Genomic DNA, 22,384 nt, shown 5'->3' on the forward strand with positions numbered 1-22,384 from the left:
CTCACTTGCGTGTATCGTGTTAATTGCAATTTGTGTGCGCCTTGTTCTTTGTTATTGATTGCTTATCTTTTTACTGTTTTAAATTTTAAGCCCCACCCACAAATGTCATTGAACAGAAATGTCAACTAGTTAGTATGTACATATTGCAGTATGTATTAATTATTCCGATTATCGCGTATATTCTTCCGATTTTCATGTATCATTTAATTTTTTAATTGGTAAGGTAATAAAGGGTAAATTTGTGCTTAATATATCTTTACTTTTATAGCCTGTGGATAATATCTCACCTATTTTTGCTAATTAGAATTGCTATTTAATAGAATTAAAATTCAATTCACAAACGTGATCACAATGACTGGCACTTACTACACATCGTATAGTGAACGGTACTTTACTATGGTGACTCCATCGTAACGTGATTTGATTGTATAGTGAACCAATTGTAAAGGGGGGATACATTGTATTTTTAACTTTTTTTACATGAAACTTCGGATAATCGGGGCAGCTGCTTAATCGGGCCAAAATGCACTAGTCCCAATGTGTCCCAAATAACCGGAATCGATGTATTAGATATATTATTATTACACTCATTTTTAAACATTGGCATGAGGGCTGGGGCTCATCTTTGATACTTATCTGAAATGGATCAAAACTCCCCAAAATTTTTAATATTTATTCCTTATATATATATATATATATGGTCTCAGTCCCAACCTCTCTGGATCCATCTACAGTCGACCAAACCCCACTTTATTTTCCTGGAAGAATCTGTTATTGCTTGTCTCAACTCATCTTATATTTTCTAATTATTCTTTCTGTGATTAAATTTCAGTTTAAAGATAGTGCTTGCACATATGCTTTTTATATTCCTCATCAGAGAATCTGAAATCTTCTCTTATTGATTTCCTGTGGCTTAAAATCTTTTCACTCCCTCCTGTCAAAATCATTTGTTGCCTCTGTTGTTTTTACAACTCTACAAATTGCTGGGATCTTTTTGACTTTTCTCTCTTTCTTTGAAACTCTACCTTCTCCAGTCTAACTTTTCTAATGGTGAAGTAATTTTACTTGGTGATTTTAATATTCACAACTCCAGCAGGCTTCAGTTTTCTGGTTGTACCAGATAACCTGGTAAAGGTACTAAGACCTTTTGCCAAGAAACTCTAAATCACATACATAGATCATGTCCTCACCCTTCCAAGCAAATAAAAGCATCTATTATCAGTCTATTGCGGGATGGAAGCCTCCTCAACAATTCACGTTGAGGGAAATGGCCCATAAGCTGCCACTCTGGTTGGCAGATTGACCGTATTTAGCGTCAGGGACTTGAACCCTGGTCTATTCAAGGAGCGTTTGCTATTGTACTCTTGCTCCTGACCACTCTGCTACATAAGCAAATAGTTCTCAGATTCATCAATGATAGTTCTCAGATCACTACTTGGTAATGGTCTCTTCTCCAGTGGAGCCTTTCTCCCACGGTCATTCTAATCCTCAGGTCATTTGGTATTATGAGAGTGCAAAAGGTGATAATCTATGTGATTTTTTGTTCATCTTTCCTGGTTGAAAAACTTTTAAATCTGATAGTAATATTTGTTTAGATTGTGTCATTGAGATTATTCTTGTATGAAATTCTTTATCCCTTATTCCACCCTAAACTCCCATTCTTTATTCAAACTTCAACTTTCTGATAAATATGTAAGGCTGTATTTTTGATAAAAATACAGCAATTGTTTATAACCATATCTCCATGTTAATTTTCTATCCATTCAAAAGCCTACAATAGTTGGAAACAAGTTATTAATAAATCCAAACTATTTTTAAATGGCTCAGAGTATACTGATTACAGTAAATTTCCTACCACATTGAACATTGAGAGAAATGGACTCCATTTCCATCAAGAAACCCATTTAGTGCTTCATTTGGGTTTCTGACAGAAAGACAAAAGAAGAATCCTGAACAGTCTTTATGCCTAGAAATTCCCAGGTCCTGATGGCATTTATTCAGTAGTTTTTGTCTCTGATCATTTACTGCTGGTGAGTGCTGACTTCTTAAACAGTGCTGGAGAGCCCCAAGATTCTGTTCTTTAAATTATTCTATGTTCTTTCAGTAACACTGCAAGTGTTTTCAGTTATTCTATGTTAATGGCCTTCTTCCACTGACTAGAAATCCTGTTCATAGTTTGCTGATGGTAGGACACCTACTATTCAGTTTTAGAAACACCACCATAGTTCCTCTTAAATGCTGATCTGCAGGTGTGGGAGAAAAAACAATGATGCCAAGATTGCTCTCCCCCCATCCAGTAGGGAGAAGAAAACTTAGTTAATTTCATTCCTACTACTCAGTGCTGTTTTATTTCGTGCAAGGAGCCTGCTGCACCCATCTCATCATCAACACTCAGATTTCTAAGCAGGATCACATATCTTTACTGGAAATAGCCAGACTTTTAACGTTGCCTGGCATATGCACGTCACAAATATTGTTTCCTCTACATCGAAAAAAAATTAAATATTTTCTCTTTTGCCCTCGATGTTACTTTTATTCTAAGTAAGTACCGTATTTACCCATGTATAAGACGCACCTTAATTTTGGGGCCCGAAATTTGAAAAAAAAATGTATTACATAAAGTTATTGAACTCAAGTTTTATTCATCATAAAATTCATACAACTCATCACTATCAAAACTCCCATCCATTAGCTTGTCCTCATCTGTGTCTGATGATGAATCACTGTCTTCATATATTGCCTCGTCCTCGGTTCCATCTATGGCATTTTAAATGCCACACTTCCTAAATAACTTGACAACGATCTCAATCTTGATATTATCCCAAGATCTTTTCACCCAGGTACAAACTTCTCCTATAGTTGGTTTCTTCACTCTTCCTGCTGGTGTCAAATTGTCCCCAGAAGACTTCATCCATTGGTTTCATTCGTCTCTCATGGCAGCTTTGAAGGGTTTGTTAATGCTGACATCAAGTGGTTGGAGCTGGGATGTCAAGCTTCCAGGTATGATGGCAAGTTTTGTTTTTTGCTCTGCAGCAATCTTCTTTGTATTTTTTGTTATGTGTGCCCTGAACTGATCAAGCACCAATAGGGCAGGTTTGCGTAAGAGCCCACCAGGTCTCCTGCTCCAAATTTTCTCAAACCAGATCTTCATCCTATCCTGATCCATTCAACCCTAGTCACGAACGTGGACAATCACTCTTCGAGGAATGTCTTCTTTTGGCATTGTTTTGTGTTTGAAAATCAGCATAGGAGGCAGCTTGGTTCCGTCGGCACAAGCTAGAACAACTGTATAATGGCTCTTTTTATGTCCACTTGTCTTCACAGTTACAGTTTTCACCCCCTTCTTATCAACAGTTCTGTTACTTGGGACATCAAATTGAAGGGGGACTTTGTCCATATTTGCAATCTGTCCCAACTCAAACTGATGTCTTCCGACATTGAATGACAAAACGATGAAATTCAAGGACCTTCTGCTCATAGCTTTCAGGCATGTTTTGGGCAAGTCTGGTGCGTGAATGCATGCTTAGTCCATTCCGTTTCATGAACCTGAAGCACCAATTGTGTCCTCCTTTGAAATCAGTAACTTATTTTTTTCATCAGCAATTCTTCTTGCCTAATGCTGAACCATCTTTGTGGACACAGGAATTCCAATTGCCCTTTGCTCTTTAATCCATATCATCAATTCCCAGGCACCTCCGTAGCCAGGTGGGAAGGAGCAGCAGTGCGTAGCACACGCTTCTTGATTAGACCGGGGTTCGAGCCCGTCACCACCAAATACGGAGGATGCGGAAAGGTCAGGGAATGACCACCGTATATCTCGGAGCAATATGGCCTTAGTTGCTAATGCTCCTAAAAACTAAAATAACAACAACAACATCAATTCCCTCTCTAAATCAGGCCATTTTGCTGACTTGCCTCTCATGGCCCTCTTCTGCTGTGGCGTTTTCAGTAGGGTTTCTTCTTCCCGTAGCCAGTCTCGGATTGTTTTCTCAGTTGGAGGAGGACCAAACTTACGTTCAGCAGCACGATTTCCATTCACTTTTGCAAACTGGATCACTTTTAACTTGAATTCAGCACTGTACGAAAATCTTTTCTGAGCCATTTCTGGGCAGAGCGTGGCAAAACGTAACCTAATATACCGGTAACAAGTGCGAAACAGTGAGCGCAAAGACAAAAAGCGGGAAATGCAACTAAAAAAAAATCTACAACCACTGTATAAGACGCACCCAGTTTTTAGACCCCAAAATTTTTCGAAAAAGGGTGCGTCTTATACATGGGGAAATACGGTATATTGACTGTACATATTGGAAAATCATACTACTATGGAGTACTGTTCTTACGTTTGGGAAGGTGCCCCCCCCTCCAAAAAAAAAAACCTTAATTAAAATTTCTAGATTTTGTCCAAAAGAGAGCAGTCAGGTTTGTTCAATTTTCTTTGTCTCTCTCTCTCTCTCTCTCACACACACTCAGTAGATAGATGTTCAGGTCTGTTGCATGCCTTTTACTATAAATATTACAGTGGCGGACAAAAAAGCTGCATTACTTGTGAATTTTGGAAATAATGTTTTGTGCTGCATTGTGTTGCAGAAATGTTCGAAATGCATTTGTTAGATGGGATATATATCTCTGTGAATGAAATCCAATAAAAAGACTCCACCTGATATACCTAATTGCCATAAATATCTTCCCAAAGGGTAAAATGCATAATTAATGGAAATATGAGAAATCATGCAATTGGCAATCATGACAACCAAACAAACATTTTATTGCATTTACGTGTACAAACTGAAATGACAAGTTAACGCAAATCATATTAATTGTGACGTATTATGTACTATAAATCAGCAAAATAAGCCCTCAGTATTTTGTTGTTCCTCCTTGAGCTGCAGTTACAGCCCTGCAATGATCTGGCATAGAGTGAATCTTCTTCTTCAAGAGGAGTGTCCATTTACAATGGGTTTCCCCAGCCTACAAGTTATTGCTTGGTAGGAATTTTTTCCCGCCATAAAGTGCAGTTCAAGGTGTCTTGGTCAGTTAAGCCTCAGGCTGTCATACACTCCTGTACTCCATCCATGTCCTCCTAGGTCTTCTTCTTCTTCTCCTTCTTCCAGGAGGTATCCATTCCAGGATAGCCTTTGAATATCTGGTTTCTTGCATCCGTTTTACATGTCCATACCACGTTAAATGCTTTTCTTTGATAGTGTCAATAATATTCTTTTTCACTTCCATTTTCTCTCTTATGTCTTCATTCCGTTTTCTGTCTCTTCTAGAAGTTCTTGCTGAGCATCTCCAAAAATCCATTTCTGTGGAGAGCAATTTATTTTACATTTGCCTGTTCAACATCCAGGTTTCCACTCCATGCAATAGAAGACTTTGTACAATCGTTTGAAATATAAGTTTCTTTGTTTTATTTAGGATATTTTTGCTCCACAGAACAGAATTTAACATGCCGATAGCCTTTCTGCCGTCTGAAATTGTCTTATTGATCTCTGCTTGGGATGATCCACCACTTTGTAAGATTGATCCCAAATATTTGAATTTATCGATTTGTTTGATTTTAAAGCCTGCAATATTTAGAATGTGTCCTGATCCTGAAGACAACATTTCAGTCTTGCTAAAATGAATTTTTAAACCCCATTGTTTATATTCCTCAAACAATTGATGACATGCATAGTCTGCATCTTCTAAGTCTTGTACTATCACCACCTGATCGGCTGCAAAAAGTAAATTGTGAATATAGGTGTTCGTATTAATCGGCAATCCCATTTTATTGCAGTTTTTTGACCAGGATCTTAAGCAGATGTTGATATAAATTTTGAAAAGTGTTGGTGACATGCAACAACCTTGTAATAAGCCTTTTGAAGTGTGGAATTCAGGTGACAAGGCTGATCCCACTTTAATTCTGCATCTATTATTCCTGTAAATTGCCTTAATAATGTTAATCAGTTGTCCATCAGTATTTGCCTCTTTCAGTGCTTCCCATAAGAGTTTTCTTGGAACACTGTCATATGCCTTTTCAAGGCCAATGAAAATCATAAAGATTTCTTTTCCTTTCGATTAGCATTTTTCAAGGATCTGTCGTACTGTTGAGATATGGTCTGTACATGACCTCCCAGCTGAAAAACCACTTTATTCTTCTGACACCTCGATTCGGCCTTCTAAATGGTTCTTGTTCCATTTTCCAAGAATCTTTAACAGCGGGTTCAGGATGCATATTCCTCTGTAATTTGAACAGCTTTTCTGATCGCCCTTCTTATAAATTGATGTAATATATCCTGTCATTTCTTTCAGTATTTCTTCTCTCAGTATACCATTTAACAGTTTTTGTATCAGAACAGCCACTCCTCTTCCTCCGGATTTCAGAAGATCCATATAAACTCCTCCAGGTTCAGGTGATTTGCCATTCCTTCCTTTAGCAAGAGTTCGACTTCCCTAACAGAAACTTTTAAGCCCGAGTCTTCTACACCAAAATCCTCCACCATCTTGAACTCTTCCCGGTCTTCTTTTATAAGTTCTTCATAGTACTTCATCCAGTCTTTCAAAGGTATTAATTGCAAACCAGCATTGTGTTTATTTTGTTTTCTCAAGTCTTTAAGAACCTTCCACGATTCTGCTGATCACTTGAAGCCCAATTTGCTATTAATAGTCGTGCATTTCCTTTCCCATTCTTCATTTTTCACTTCTACTACCAACCAATTGACTGTTTTCTTCTTTTCAACATAAATGTTCCTATATGCATCATTCCTATCACCCAGCTATTTCTGATATGCAAGTTTCTATTCCTCTACAGCAACTCTTACTTTCTCTGTAGTCCAGGTCTTTTTTGGCCCTTGGCTCTTCTTTTTGCCTAGGATTTCATGAGCTATTTTTTTACAGTATTTTTTAAATATTCGTAGATTTTTTCAGTATTACCTTTTATCTCTATGTTAATTGTAGTATCCAATCTCGGGGTGAAGTTGTTTCTAATGCTGTCGTCCTGAAGTAGTTCAACGTTAAATTGATCCACCTGTGGCATTTCTCCTTCTCTGCATTGTTGGTTGTCCATGCTTATTTTCTTAATCCAGTTCAACCTCAGTGTTGTTTTAACAAGAAAATGGTCAGATCCACATTCAACTCCTCTATAAACTCTGACATCTTTCAACACACATGTCCGTGAATGTTTTGAAATAATAAATAAATAAATTTTCTGTTTATACTCTGGGACGACCAAACGGTCAGAGGAGTTCGCATGATAAATTGAATACAAGAAACAGCACCATGTAATCTATAACTGATCTAATTTGTCTTGTCTCCTGTGACCAAGTATATTTATGGATATCCTTGTGTTTGAAAAATGTGTTGTTTATTCTCAAGTCGAAATGTTCACAAAGATTGAATAGTCTATCTCCGTTGTCGTTCCTCTCTCTCTCCAAATCTTCCAATAACTTTGCTATTTTGTTCAGTTCCTACTCTTTCATTGCAATCTCCCATTAAAAATATCTCTTTGTTCATAGGGATTTTTTCTATTAGTTCTCTCAGATCCTCCCAAAATTCATCCTTCAAGGTATCAGCCATGTTATTAGTCGGGGCATATATTCCCAAAATATATATTTCTCTCCCATACATTGTCAATTCCAATGAGATCATTCTTTTATTAATAAATTGCCAGTTTTTGATGTTATGTCTCAATTTCTTTTTAACAGCAATAGAAACTACTGCTCTTGCTCTTTCACTCTTATTGACTTCACTCCAAAAATGGTAGTATTCTCCCATTATTTCCTCTCCACATCCCTTTTTCTTTGTCTCCGATAACACAATGATGTCTAAATTGAATTTTTGCAGTTCATCTGTAAGAAAGTTTCTTTTAGTTGAAAGACCTTGAATATTCCAGCATCCCAAAATCATTGTCATTTTCTGTTTGCCGAGTCATTTCCAAAAGAGCACTCAGTCAGTTTTCATTTTCACTTGTAGGTCATTTAGCATTTGTGTATTTTTTGCACTGAACGAGGAGCTAACCCATTGTAGAAACCCCCAACCTGGAGGACCAGGGTATCTCTCTTAGTTTGGCCCCTACCCTTTGACCTATCCGGCTTGGGAGGCCCTACCCGTAGCTAAGCTACTGCCGACTTAGCTCTCCGGTTCATCGGGACATACAAGCCCCCCACCGTGACAAGGTGGAGAATCATCATCATCATCAGCCATTTTCAATCCACTGCAGGATGAAGGCCTCTCCAGCAACTTTCCAGTTCCTTCTGTTTTGAGCACTGGCCATCCATTTACTACTCAAAAACTCATGAATTTCATCTATCCATCTCCACTTTTGTCTTCCAGGTTTTCTTCTAGCTCCTCTTGGGTACCATTCTGTTATTTTCTTAGTCCATCTGTCATCATGTCTTCGAGCTATGTGTCCTGCCCAAGACAATTTTAGTTCTTTAGTTTTGATAAGAATGTCCTTTACTTCAGTTTGCTGCCTAATCCATGTGTTTCTCTTCTTATCTAACAGTCTGATTCCCAATATAATTCGTTCCATTCTTCGCTGTGTAGTTCTTAGCTTCTCTTCCATTCTTTTGGTGAGTGCCCAAGTTTCACTTCCATAAGTCATGGTGGGGAGTATACATTGATTCATTATTTTACGTTTCAGACAAACTGGGATATTGCTCTTCAGTATGTGACTATATTTCCTGAATGCTATCCATCCAAAATTTATTCTTCTCTTGACTTCCAGCCATTTATCATTATTACAGCTAATAACTTGTCCCAGATAAGTATATGACTCCACCTTTTCAATTACTGCTCCTTCAATCATTATTTCCCTTTCCGTGGCATACTTGTTCATCATTACTTTTGTTTTAGCCATATTCATCTTTAGTCCAAAATCCTTACTAACTGTGCATAACTGATTAAGATTTTCCTCTAATTCTTTGGGATCGTGGCTTACGACCACAATGTCATCTGCAAATCGTAAATGGTTTAGGTACTCTCCGTTCACATTGACTCCTTTCTGCGACCAGTCTAATTTTCTGAAAGCTTCCTCAAGGGCAGCAGTAAACAGCTTCGGAGATATTGTGTCTCCTTGTCGAATTCCTTTCTCGATTTTAAATTTGCTACTGTCTTTGTCTAGTCTAATAAAGGATGTAGCACTCTCATATATTTTCTTCAAAATCATAATATATGGAGTATCTATGCCTTGTCTTTCCAGTGCTCGAAACATTGCCTTATGCTGTAGGCGCCTCCGTAGCCAGGTGGGAAAAAGCAACAGTGCGTAGCACAGGCTTCTTGATTAGACCGGGGTTCGAGCCCGTCACCACCAAATACGGAGGATGCGGAAAGGTCAGGGAATGACTACCGCATATCCCCGGAGCAATATGGCCCTAGTTGCTAATGCTCCTAAAAACCAAATAACAATAGCCTTATGCTGTATGGAGTCAAATGCCTTTTCATAATCCACAAATGCCAGGCATAATGGTGTTTTATATTCATTTGCTTTCTCCATTAGCTGTGATATTACGTGAAGGTGATCCATAGTTGAGAATCCTGTCCTAAAGCCAGCTTGCTCTTTCGGTTGATTCTCATCAAGTATTCTTTCTAATCTGTTAGTAATGACCCTTGTGAACAACTTGTAGATATGGGATAACAAGCTAATTGGTCTATAATTTCCAATTTCTGATTTATCTCCTTTCTTATGCAGCAAAACTATGATTGCATTATTCCATTGCTTAGGCATCACACCTTTTCTAATGCACTTTGTGAAGAGCCTTGCCAGTTTTTGTGTTATGTCTCTTCCTCCCAATTTTAACAACTCAACAGTAACTTCATCTTCCCCCGGGGCTTTCCGATTCTTCATTTTCTTCAATGCATGTTCTACCTCATCAGGAAGAATATCAGGTATGTCGTATGTGTTGCTACTTTGCAATCCATCTTCCCCACTGCTGGTATCATTCCCTTGCTTCTTGTATAATTCTCTATAGTAGTCTTCTGCTATTTGAATTATGCCTTCTCTTCTGTTTATAAGTACACCATCGCTATTCTTCAGTTTCAGTATCATTTGTCTTTCTGTATTACTGCTCATGGCTGCTGATTTAAATCCTTTGTTTTCCCTTAATGCTTGTTCTACTTTTCTTGTGTTAAATCTTCTTATGTCCTCTCTGAGTCTCTTTCTAATGGCTTTGCATAACTCAGTATACTCAATTTTCTCCCTGTCAGTGTTTTTCTTGCTCTTCACTTGTCGTCTTTGGTTCATCATGACAAGTGTTTCTAGACTAATTTTTTCTTCTTTGGATTTCTGTTTCCCTATAGGTTTCTTGGGCTTTATCACTTTCAGAAAGTTGTAATATTCCTCGTTGATATCTTGGTCCTGAGCTGTCTGCAGAAGCTCAAACTTGTTCTTAAGTTCCAGTACATACTGCTTTTTCTCCTCTTCTGTTATCTCAAAGACCTTTGTATTATTTACTCGAGTCAGTTTTTTCTTTTCCTTTCCTACATCTATATCAAGTGTACATCTTACCATTCTGTGATCACTTCCAACATTTACCTTATTCAGGACGGTAACATCATTCACAATATAATTTCTGTTAGTGAGGATGAAGTCGATTTCATTAGTTGTTAATCCATTTGGACTCTTCCATGTCCACTTTCTGTTCACCCTTTTCTTGAAAAAAGTGTTCATTACTGACATTCCTTGAGATTCCGCAAATTCCACAAGTCTTTCACCTCTTTTATTTCTTTCACCAATTCCAAAATTTCCTATAGTTCCTCTTTCTGCGCTGTTTTGCCTTTTTCCAACCTTAGCATTGAAGTCCCCCATAATAATAGTGTAGTGGGTTTTCTGCTCATCTAGAAGACTCTCAATTTCAGTGTACATTTCTTCAACCTCTTCATCATCATGGCTCGATGTTGGTGCATAAATCATTATAATCTTCACTTGTACCTCTTAGAAATCTTGAGTATTAGTCTTGACACCCTTGGTGATGTACTTTTGAATTCCAAAATGTTGATTTTAAAATCTTTATGGACCAGAAACCCAACTCCACCTTCACTTCTTTCACTGTTTCCATTGGTGTACAGCAGATTTCCACTTGATAAACTTATAAGTGATTCATTTCTTCTTCTTGTTTCAGCCAAACCGATGATATTCCAATTCACATTTTCTAATTCCTTTTCCAGCTCTAATATCCTGTCTTCACCGATGAGTGATCGTACGTTATAACAGGCCAAGTTCAATTTCCGTGCATGACAGCCTTGTCGTACCCAGAGATTCTTAGCACCCTCTGCTTCCACTCTGATCCTCTCGCTGCCGTAAGAGGGGGAGTGAAAGCTGCTGGGGACTGAGGGCCATTTGTATTGTTGTGCTTTCATTGCTGGAGGGTTTGGTCTTTTCCTCTTCACGCTGACCAGGCGTCTTGAAGAGAACCACTCTACACGTTCGTTGCCACCTAAGTGACGTAACAGGGCTTACCATCGAGAAGGTGTGCATGAGTGGATTTTAGGGAGGCATGCCAACCGGACTTCTCCTAAATCTTCTGTAATAGAGAGATATTGGATCCATCAGTGTTTTAGGCTGAGTGTCTGATAACACACAGGATACCTGTTCCCCTCTAAGCCCCAGGTGGAGAATACCATAGAGTTAATCAACTTGTGGATATACGGTTGCCCAATTTCATGGTACCACACCCTTACAATGCTCTCCTGCAGCTGAATCTTACTTGTTGTTTTCTTCTGAGCAATTTTAGATAACATTATGTACCAGCAATTTTCAATAGAGTTCAAATCTGGGCTGTTGCCGGGCCAGTCCAACACTGTAATACCAGCATTTCTGAGGTATGACTGCACCTTAAGGGAGAAAAACAAGGGAAAACATTGGTGTAAGTATGTTTTAAGCCCTATGAGACAAGTAGACAAACTCATCATTAAATACTGTAATTCTTCGATTCTAAGATGCACTTTTTTTCCCCTATAAACATCTCTAAAAATGGGGTGTCTTAGAATCGATGGCGTCTTACAATCGCAGTTTTTTTTTTTAATTTTCCCGCGCTTTGCACAGCACCACACGTTTTGTTTTATGTGGAAACCCTGCCTCCAAGTGTGACTGTTATCGCATTCTCCAATTCCAATGGAGAATAAAGTGGTGTGGGCGATTTCATGTGCTTTTGAAATGTGAAGCCACCGTTATTTCATTATAGTGGAGCTCAGCTAGCGAAAACTAGGAAGTTTTGTTTGTATCTTCGAAAGTACATAAATGGAATTACTGTATTTTGTTAATTTTGATCCCTTATTGCACATTAAAATGTCAAAAAGATTGCACTATGAAGCTGCATTGAAATGAAAAGTATTGCGCAAAAGAACATGGAAATAGAGCTGTGGGTCGACATTTTGACATTATTGAAGTAAATGTTCGTTGTTGGAGAAATTATCACAATTCCATATTTTCGTGTAAAACAACAACCAAGTGCTTTACAGGGCCTAAGAAAGGAAGATTTCCACAAGTCGATGAAGAAGCTGTGTTTTGTAATGGAGACACGTGCAAAAGGATTACCCATCACTCGACAAGCCACGCAATTGAAAGCTGGAGAAATTGCCAAGTCCCTCGGAATAGAGAAAATAATTTTTTAAGACAGTCGCGGCTGGTGCGACATAAATAAATAAATAAATAAATTTTCTGTTTATACTCCGGCACGACAACCAAGTCAGTAGAGTTTACAATAAATCGTCAATACAAATATTTATCGTATTTAGTAGTCACGGGCTTGAACCCCGGTGCACTCAAGGAACGCGTGCTATGCACTCTCGCTCCTGACCACTGGGCTACGTCAGGCCTACTCGTGCATCATAGTGGATTATCGTTAAGGCGCCGAACATCTATCTTTAAAATTATTCCTGCAGACTTACAACAGAAGCTGATTAACTTTCAGCAATAGGTGATGAAATTAAGGGAAAAAAGAAACTATGAGTTTAGTCAAATTGGAAATGCTGACGAAACCCAGTCTTCTTCGATATGCCTCGACATTACACTGTCAATGCTAAAGGTGCTAAAGAAATCAAGATTATAAGCATGGGCTACGAAAAGCTGCGTATCACTGTGATGCAATGCATCACTGCTGATGGTCAAAAGTTGCCACCATATTTAATTTTAAATCAAAAACGGCACCTCTGTAGCCAGGTGGGAAGGAGCAGCAGTGCGTAGCACACGCTTCTTGATTAGGCCGGGGTTCGAGCCCGTCACCACCAAATACGGAGGATGCGGAAAGGTCAGGGAATGACCACCACATATCCCAGAGCAATATGGCCTTAGTTGCTAATGCTCCTAAAAACCAAATAACAACATAACAACAAATCGAAAAACCATACCGAAGAATGAAATTTTCCCCAAAAATGTTATTGTGTGTGCACAAAAAAATGGATGGATGTCGGCAGAGCTTATGGAAGACTGGCTAAATGTTGTGTGGAATAGATGTCCTGGAAGTCTTCGTAACCCACCCAGAATGTTAGTACTTGATGCATTTCGTGGACATTTGTCTGAACGGGTCAAAGATAAAAATCATGCAAAAACGTGGTGACTTGGTTGTGATTCCTGGTGGCATGACTAGCCAACTGCAGCCACTGACATTTCAGTCAACAAACCATTTAAAGATTACTTGAGAAAAGAATATGAATCCTGGCTGTTGACCGACAACCTTCTGCCGACACCTTCCGGAAAAATTAAGAAAGCGCCGGTATCGAAATTGGCAGAATGGGTATCAACAGCTTGGAAGCTGATCCCAGAAAGAATAGTAAAGCACTCATTTAAATGTTGCATCACCAGTGCTCTCGATAGCTCAGGAGATGATATATTATGGGATAATGAAGATAACAATGGCTCAGAAGAATCTGACCCTGAATGTGAAGTAGACTCTGATATTGATTCAGATGCAGATATCGATGGCTCAGAAGATTCAGAAGGAAGTGATGAATAACATACTTACTGATAAATACCGGTACTATTGTTGTTAGTAATTGAATTCAATTATAATAAAAATATTTGTTAAATTTATTTTATTTATTATTTTTTCTTAGAATCAAAGCCTTTTTTCTGAAATTAAGGTGCATCTTACAATCGATGGCATCTTAGAATCAAAGAAATATGGTAGCATAAAACTTACCAATTTTGCTGTGTGGCAAGGTGCCAAGTCCTGTTGAAAAATGCAGTTTTGGACGTCTGTATGGTGATCCCTAATAATAAGTTTCAGGCACTCCTCCAAGATAGCAGTGTAGGTTTCTGCATTCACCATTCCGTTAATAAACTTAATTCACCCCATCCCTTTGCTTGTTATGCATCCCTAGACCATCTGACCAGTGGGGAACTTTACAGTGTTATGCAGTCAGGATGGTATGCCTCCGATTTTCATATTCTGACCTATGTATACAAATCCCATCCGAGCCATGCAGGTTGAATTTCGATTTGTCAGAAAACATGACGGTGTCCCATTGCTCTTTTGTCCATGAAACATGCGTTTTTTAGCCCAAGCAAGTCACACCTTCCTCATTTGTTGGGTTAACAAAGGCTTCTTCTTGGGCTGATAGGCATTCAGACCACATTCTGAAAGCTGTCTTTGGATAGTTCATGCACTTGTTTCAACATCAGAAGTCATCTCAAAGTCCAGTTTTAGATCAGAAGCACTAGCATAGCGATTACGAAGGCATAGCCGTTTCAAATATCGATCATGGGAAGGCGTAGCCACCCTCTTATGGCCTGAACCAGGTCTTCTCTTCACATCACAGGTTTCACACCTTAATTTCAACACCCGGGATACTGTTGACCGGTAGGAGCCTATTTTATAGCATGCATAGAAACCGGTGCCTCCGTAGCCAGGTGGGAAGGAGCAGCAGTGCGTAGCACACACTTCTTGATTAGACCGGGGTTCGAGCCCGTCACCACCAAATACGGAGGATGCGGAAAGGTCAGGGAATGACCACCGCATATCCTGGAGCAATATGGCCTTAGTTGCTAATGCTCCTAAAAACCAAATAACAGCATAGAAAGCCCTTCCTGGGTCAGAGCAACAGCTACACTTTTTTCTTGGCGTCAACTGAACATATAGAGCCATGCTTACACTTCCACAAAACAGGATACTAATGAGCGTGTATACCCTTCTGACACCGTATTTATAGAAATGGTTGACGCAATAGAAGTGTTATCTGATGCAATAGCTTTGTGACAAACAAAATGACTGTAATCAAACAATATCATATACGTTTCACTACAAATGTTACTTTTTTTAAGGTGATGCAGTTTTTTTGTTCCCCACTGTAGATGTGGACATTATTGTGCTGAATTAGCTTCTATAATTCCAAATCATGCTGAACATATGCCTCAAGTGGTTAATGTTCATTCTCTGTTCAGCTCCAACTCACCAAACTAAACTTTTTTTCCTCGTTTTTATCTCTTCGACGTTTATCCTTTGGAACAACCTCCCTTCATGTATTCCCTGAAAGTCTCCAGAAATTCAAGTCCATTGTCAACAAATATCTTCTGTCATCTTAGTTATCAATTTACATATAATAGTAGAGTGCTATAGCACTCTACTATTATATGTAATAGTTCTAATAGCTTTCATAGGTGGGGTGATAATTAAAAACATAAGAAAAAAAAATTGTGCGTGCTGAGCATGCATAGTGGAAGTTAAGTGAAACTTTTATTATTTCAATGTTATAGTGGTTTAATATTTTACAATTGTTTTACAAGTTTATTATAAAGTTTTTACAGATCTCTCCCTTGTACTAAGTGGAGGTGGTTTTGGTGGTCGCATTGCAGGTAGTAGTATACATGCTCTATATGCCTTACAAATTATAAATTTTTTTCCGTTGAAAATTTTTTTTTTTTTTTTTTTAAATACGGTAGAGAATGACGAATGAAATATTTTGGTTTTTAAATTTTTAAGATTGGACTGCTAGAAGCTGAGATATAGCAATTTAAAACATAAATGCGACTTATGAGTTACACTGTGGCTGCGTGTAAGGGTACTGATTGCGCCATTCGTCACTGCTATGTATGGCATATGTCATTTTGTGATGATTTTTGTCAATCCATGGATGCAAGTTATTACCATGTAAAAACTGCCTATGGCATGCCTAAAGAAGTTTCACTTCAAAAATTATCTAGTTTTGTTGAAGTAGCATACCCTCATTACTGTCATTAATTACCTTGGCTGTTTTTGTATCACCAAAAAACTTAAAACATTAAACTTGAAATGTTTACGTTAATAAATAGTAACAGCAGTAAGGGAGCCAGCACTGATCTTTCCGGGACTCCAATCATAACATTACTCCATGAAAAATGTTGATCACTTATAAATACTGTGTCATGTTGATTTCCAGTAGATGGATTTTCATGAAAATTTATATTTGGCCCTTTTATAAAGGTTTGTCAAGCCATCCCAGATTTCAATAAAATTATATATAGAAATTTAGGAGTTATATTTCCTTTTTCTGTCCATCCACATATAATATCATCCACTTCCAATGGCTAGGTTTTCATGAAAGTTTATATTTGGCTATTTTAGAAGGCCTTTTCAATCCTTTCCAGATTTTATTAAAATTTGACCAATAGAAATCTCCAGTTATTTTTTTGATACATATGACATAGGCTAAGCATATATTGTAACTGAAGCACTGTTTGTTTGTTATGCTTACATTAGTAAATATGTCACTGTTATGTTTGTTGCTGTGTGCCGAAACAAAATGTTTTTAGTTCTTGATTTTGGTTTTTAAACTTTGATTTTTATTACCATTTACTATTATATTAATCAGAAATGTTAAACATATGCAATGTTTCCATTGTTGTTAAAATCCAGGAAAATAATTAAGCTGCATTACAAAAGCATTGACTGCTGCAGTTGTTTAATTTATTAATTTGCAGAGCCTGAAATATGCAGAAGATTTTGCACAAATTATTATAAAAAAAGTGGAGCAATCATCTTGTTCGGCATGTGCAGTAAAGTGAAAAGCAATTTGATATTAGTAGACAAGTGATGCATGAAAGCAAGCTTATATAGCATCAGCAAAAAAAAAAAAACAAAAAAAAACTAACACTTGTCGTATCACCTGTCACTCTTCTTGAACCTATTCAAACCACTCACCTGCACAATACCAAATGGAAGTTTGTTCCAACAATCATCTGCCCACTGGCTGAAGGTAAATTTCCACACATCTATACTGTAACCATTCTTCCTCAATTTGAATTTATGTCCACTTGTGTGTAGTCTGAGCAAGAGGAAGGATTCCATTGGTATTGAGCTTACTCAATCCATTCAAAGCCTTAAATACCCCAGTCAGACCTCCTCACAGGTGCCTAGTCTCTGGGTGCTGTAATTTGCACAATTGAAACCGTATAAGCTTGCTTGCTTCCTTGCATCATTTGCCTCTATCAGTGCTAATACTAATACTTTCTTGTTAAAAGCGCCCACTTGTTCCCCTTCACTACTAATCCTGCTGCTCTTCTCTGCACCCATTTCAACAGATCCACATCCTTCTGCAAATTGGCTTGCAGATTTATATGCAGTACTCAAAATGTGGCCTAGCCATTGCCTTATACAATGGGATAATCACCTCCTTAACCTTACTGACAAATTTTCTGTATATCATTGACAAAGCCCTGTGAATTGCTCTTACAACTTGTCTGCATAGCTCAGAGAGCTTCATATCTATCTACACAATTATCTTCAGGTGTTTTTCATTTTCATGTGGGATACCATATGGTTGATATGTTCATCTGGGATTACTGTAATGTATATTAAGTACCTTGTCTTTGTCAAAGTTAAATTTCAGTTGCCACTTCTCAGCCTATCTGTCTAATTTTTCATGGGTCTTTTTGCAGTAGCAGATCCTGATTATTGTAATTAACTACTCTGCCAATCTTTGTTCTGTAAGCTTAGACATTAAACATAATGCCTTCATCAATATCAAAAACAATAGTGGACCTAGCACTGACACTGGGGGGGACTCCACTAATAACTTTTAGTCCAAGAAGATCAATGCCCATTGATAACTAATCTCTCTTCTCTTACTCAACCATCCTTTTATCTTTAGTAGTAACTTGCACTTATTGCCACAGTTCTAGTTTGTTCAGTAGTCTCCTTTGTCCAATGGTATCCAAAGATTTTCTGCAACCTAAATATATGATGTCAAAATTATTTTTTACTGCATCATAGTTTTCAATCAGATTGGTCAGACAAGACCTCTTTAATAAATTCATACTGTGACTGCAGTACAACTGTATTCCTGTTGGATGGCACTGACTTATTTCTTTGATCAGTGACTCCATTGTTTTTTCTGGACCGGAAGTCAAGCTAACAGGTCTAATTACGCTCAAGTCACACTTCGATCCCCAAAGGGGGATCGAAGTGTGACTAGAGATACATCTTCAGTCCATAGAGATCTCCTCCGAATCCAACAGTGTTCTCAAAATTGTGGCTAAAGGCTTTCTGACTTACTTTGCTACCTCCTTTAATATAATTGGATAGATCCCATCCATTCCAGGGTCCCTTTTTTATGTTTAGCTTCATCAGTTTCCCTTTCACTTTCCTCTCAGTTATCACAAAATCATTTAGCTCCCTGTTAGAGTTTAATGAACTTCTGGCAACCCCTTCCCTAAAGAATTCCTCTTGTGTTATTGTAAATTGAAAATACCTATTCAGTTTGTCAGCAACCTGAGCAGAATCATCAACAGTTGAACCATCAATATCAAATGGACCAATGTGATTCAATCTCTTCTTTCTGTTAGTAGTAATGGCAAATGGTGCAAGAGGGACAATTTGGCAATAGTAGCCCTTGCTGCAAAAAAACACCACAACAACAACAAAAAATGATTCACCAATCTATATCCTGCAAGAATTTGTATAGTTCTTTCTTGAATTTATTCAACTCATTTACCGGGGTTCGAGCCCGTGCCCACCAAATACGGAGGATGCGGAAAGGTCAGGGAATGACCACTGCATATCTCTGGAGCAATATGACCTTAGTTGCTAATGCTCCTAAAAACCAAATAACAAAAAAACTTATTCCAACAATCGACCACATGCTGACTGAAGATAAAATTCCACACATCTATCCTTCCCGAACTTGAATTTATGCTCCCTCACGTGTGTAGTCTCAGCAAGTGGAAGAATACCGTTAACATTCAGCTTACTTAATCCATTCAAGGTTTTAAACATCTCAATCAGATCTCCCTGCAGATGCCTGTATACAGTACTGAAGATATGGCCTAACCATGGCATTATACAAAGGGATAATCACCTCCTTATCCCTGCTAGCAAAGTTTCTGTATATCATTGAAAAACTCCATCAGCTGTCCTGGCTGCATGCAGCATATCTGCATTTGCATTGACAGCATGGCCTGCACAATTACCTCCTGGCAGCATGATTGCACAACACCCTCCCCCAGGTCTTTTTCATTCTCCACTTCTCTGAGTGTAATACCACACTGTTGATAAATTACTCTGGGTGTACTGCTACCCATATGCAGTAACCTGCATTTGTCAATGTTAAACTTCAACTATTTCTCAGGTCATCGGCCCAGTTTTCCTGATGACTTTCGTTAACCACGCTGCCAACCTTTGCATCATCTGCAAACGTAGACATTAAGCCTTATATACCTTCAACAGTATCATTGATAAATATTGAAAACAACAATGGGCTCAGTACTGAACTCCACTGATAACATTAGTTCAATAAGAGCAGTGCCCATTGATAACCACTCTGTCTTCTTCCACTTAACTATCCCTTTATCCATAACAGTAACTTGCCCTTAATGCCACATTGCACCAGTTTGTACAGCAGTCTTTTATGTGCAACAGTAAGCCTTTCTGAAATTCAAGTGTATGATGTCAAAAATATTTTTTTGGATTCAGTTCCTTGGTCATTGCATCATAGTAACCTATCAGATTGGTTAGCCAAGGCTGCCCCTTGACAAATCCATGCTGTGATTGCAATGAAGTAATGCAGGGCCTCTCCAAATGGCCCTACATTACTTCCCTAACCAGTGATTCCGGATGGTCCTCCTGCATTACTTCTTTAACCAGTTATTCTACTATTTTTCCTGAAACAGATGTTAAGCTAACAGGTCTGTAATTAATCGTGTAGCCTTTTGATCCCTTTTTACGAATTGGGGATACATTTGCACATCTCCAGGTCCCTGGGGACCTCATCTGAATCTAAGGATGCTCTCATAATTATGGCTACAATTAATATAATATAATTGGATAGATCCCAATTGCCTTTTTTATGTCCAACTTCAATTTCTCCTCCACTTTCCTGTCAGTTATCAAAGTCATTTAACTCCTTGTTAGAGTTTAATAAACTTCTGGAATTCGCTTCCCCAAAAAATTTCCCATATGTGAATGATGCAAAATAACTATTCACTTTGTCCGCAACCTGAGCAGGGTCATCAACAGTTAACCCAAAGACATCAAGTGGCCCATTGTGATTTAACCCCTTCCTTCTACTGTTAATATAAGCATAGAAGTCTTTGCTACTTTTCTTGGCATTTGAGATTATGAGAAATCTCACCAGAGATTTCTCATAATCTGCCTCAACTTCCCTAACCTCCTTTGTAACTTGATTACAGACTAATTTATATCTGCCACAGGCTTCTGTTATCACATGATAATTTATATGCATCCCATGCATTTTTCTTCTCTCCCACATGTCTAAATAGTTCTTCTGACATCCATTTAGGTCTAAGCCTTGAACAGTATTTCTTTGTTGGTATAAAATGCAAAGTAGCTTCTTTGGTTACTTCCCTGAATTTTCTGTTGGTAACATCATCAGTTGGTTCCACTGCACAGTATTTAATGATCCCTTATGAAAGCAAAAGACCCCTGTAGTCACCCTTATGAAAGAAAAAGCCTTTATCCTTGGCAGTAGTTATGTCTAATTAAATTCCATCTTAGTACACTGTGGTGTTACCACCCAGTAGACCTTTTACTTGCTGATTCTTAATACATGAAAAACATTGCTTATAACCAGATTAAGAGTATTGCTTCTTTTTGTCACCTCTGTAACTTGCTGCTGTAGATAACAAATATCCAGGAAGGTGTGCCTCCGTAGCCGAGTGGGCAGGAGCGGGAGTGCAGTAGCACACGCTCTTTGAGTAGACCGGGGTTCAAGCCCCTGACTGCTGAATACGGTCGATCTGCCAACCCGCACTGGACTAGCGTGGCAGATTATGGTCCATTTCCCTCAGCATGAATTGTTGAGGAGGCTTCCATCCTGCAGTGGGTTGATAATGGCTGCACTTTACTTTTTTTTTTTTTTTTTTATCCAGGAAATCCACAAAAGTCTTGCTACTCTGAGTTGCCAATCCACAAATTCCAGTCAATATCTGGAAAGTTAAAATCCTCTATGATACATTCTGATTTGCTGGATTGCTCTATTTTTTTGTGTAGTTGTTTGGTATACCCATCACAGTCATTAGGCCTATAACACACTCTCACTTTTGTTTTCCTAGTGCTTATATCACACCAAACTAACTTAACATTGCACACCTGTCACTCATGTCAATTGGATGCACTGCCTTAGATTTAATATGCTTCTTAATTAAGAGCATAATCTGTCTTGTCTTGTCCTGTCCTGTCTGTCCTTCCTGTATCATTGTACTCCTGATATTCAAATTCAACATCATTTATATGTGAGTGACATCGTGTTTCCGCTATTCGTATAATGGTTGCATTTGATGACTTAATCAGTATTTCAAATTCATCAAATTTATTTACAATGCTCCTAGCATTAGTGTACATGCAAGTATACATGCACATGTTCTTACTCTTAGTTACACTAACACAGCCCATGTATTTATTTGTTCAGTGATCACCCTCACCAAATGCCTTGCTTTCCAAACTGCTGCATGTATCAATAGTAGCAGTGTAAAAATTACTTTCACCTTGGCCTGTGGCTCTAGTTAAGCTATTAGTCTGTGTACCCCCCCAAGCTAGCAGTTTTTTGACTCACCTATCACTGCCTTGATAACATCATCTATTAAGGCTATTGTTAATGTCTTATTAGCATTAGTAGAGGCATATGATGCAAGAAAGCAAGCTTATGCAGCATCAGCCAAAAGAAAAAAAATTAATAATAAAATAAATAAAACTTCCACTTCACCCCTCCGTTCGTTTGAAATACCTGTCCAGCTGAGCCTTAAATTTATTTAGGCTATCAATTTCCACAACAATGGATGGAAGTCTGTTCCACCAACCAACTACCCGCTGGCTAAAGGCAAATTTCCACACATCCATCCTACATCTGTCTTTCCTCAATTTGAATTTATGCCCTCTCAGGTGATTATTCTGAGCAAGAGGCAGAATCCCATCAGCATTGAGCATGCTCAAACCATTCAAGGTTTTATACACTTCTATCAGACAACCTCGCCGGTGCCTAG

General features: G+C 38.2%; 1 protein-coding gene across 4 annotated transcripts in view; it reads left to right on the plus strand.

Annotated features, from left to right (window-relative positions):
- LOC150083382 (tyrosine-protein kinase CSK-like) overlaps positions 1-22,384 on the plus strand; it is a 262,341-nt gene that overhangs the window by 5,851 nt on the left and 234,106 nt on the right. Inside the window, exon 1 of one of the 4 annotated variants that reach the window (XM_090378005.1) lies at positions 13,931-13,949. The exons of the other annotated variants lie outside the window; for them this stretch is intronic. The gene's annotated coding sequence lies outside the window, so the exon portion shown is untranslated. Of the gene's footprint in view, positions 1-13,930; positions 13,950-22,384 lie in introns of those variants that run through there. 4 annotated transcript variants of the gene reach the window in all.

This window comes from Mastigoproctus giganteus, chromosome 7, assembly GCF_048544385.1.
Source record: "Mastigoproctus giganteus isolate SK-2022 chromosome 7, ASM4854438v1, whole genome shotgun sequence".
In the NCBI taxonomy this organism is placed as follows: Eukaryota; Metazoa; Arthropoda; class Arachnida; order Uropygi; family Thelyphonidae; genus Mastigoproctus; species Mastigoproctus giganteus.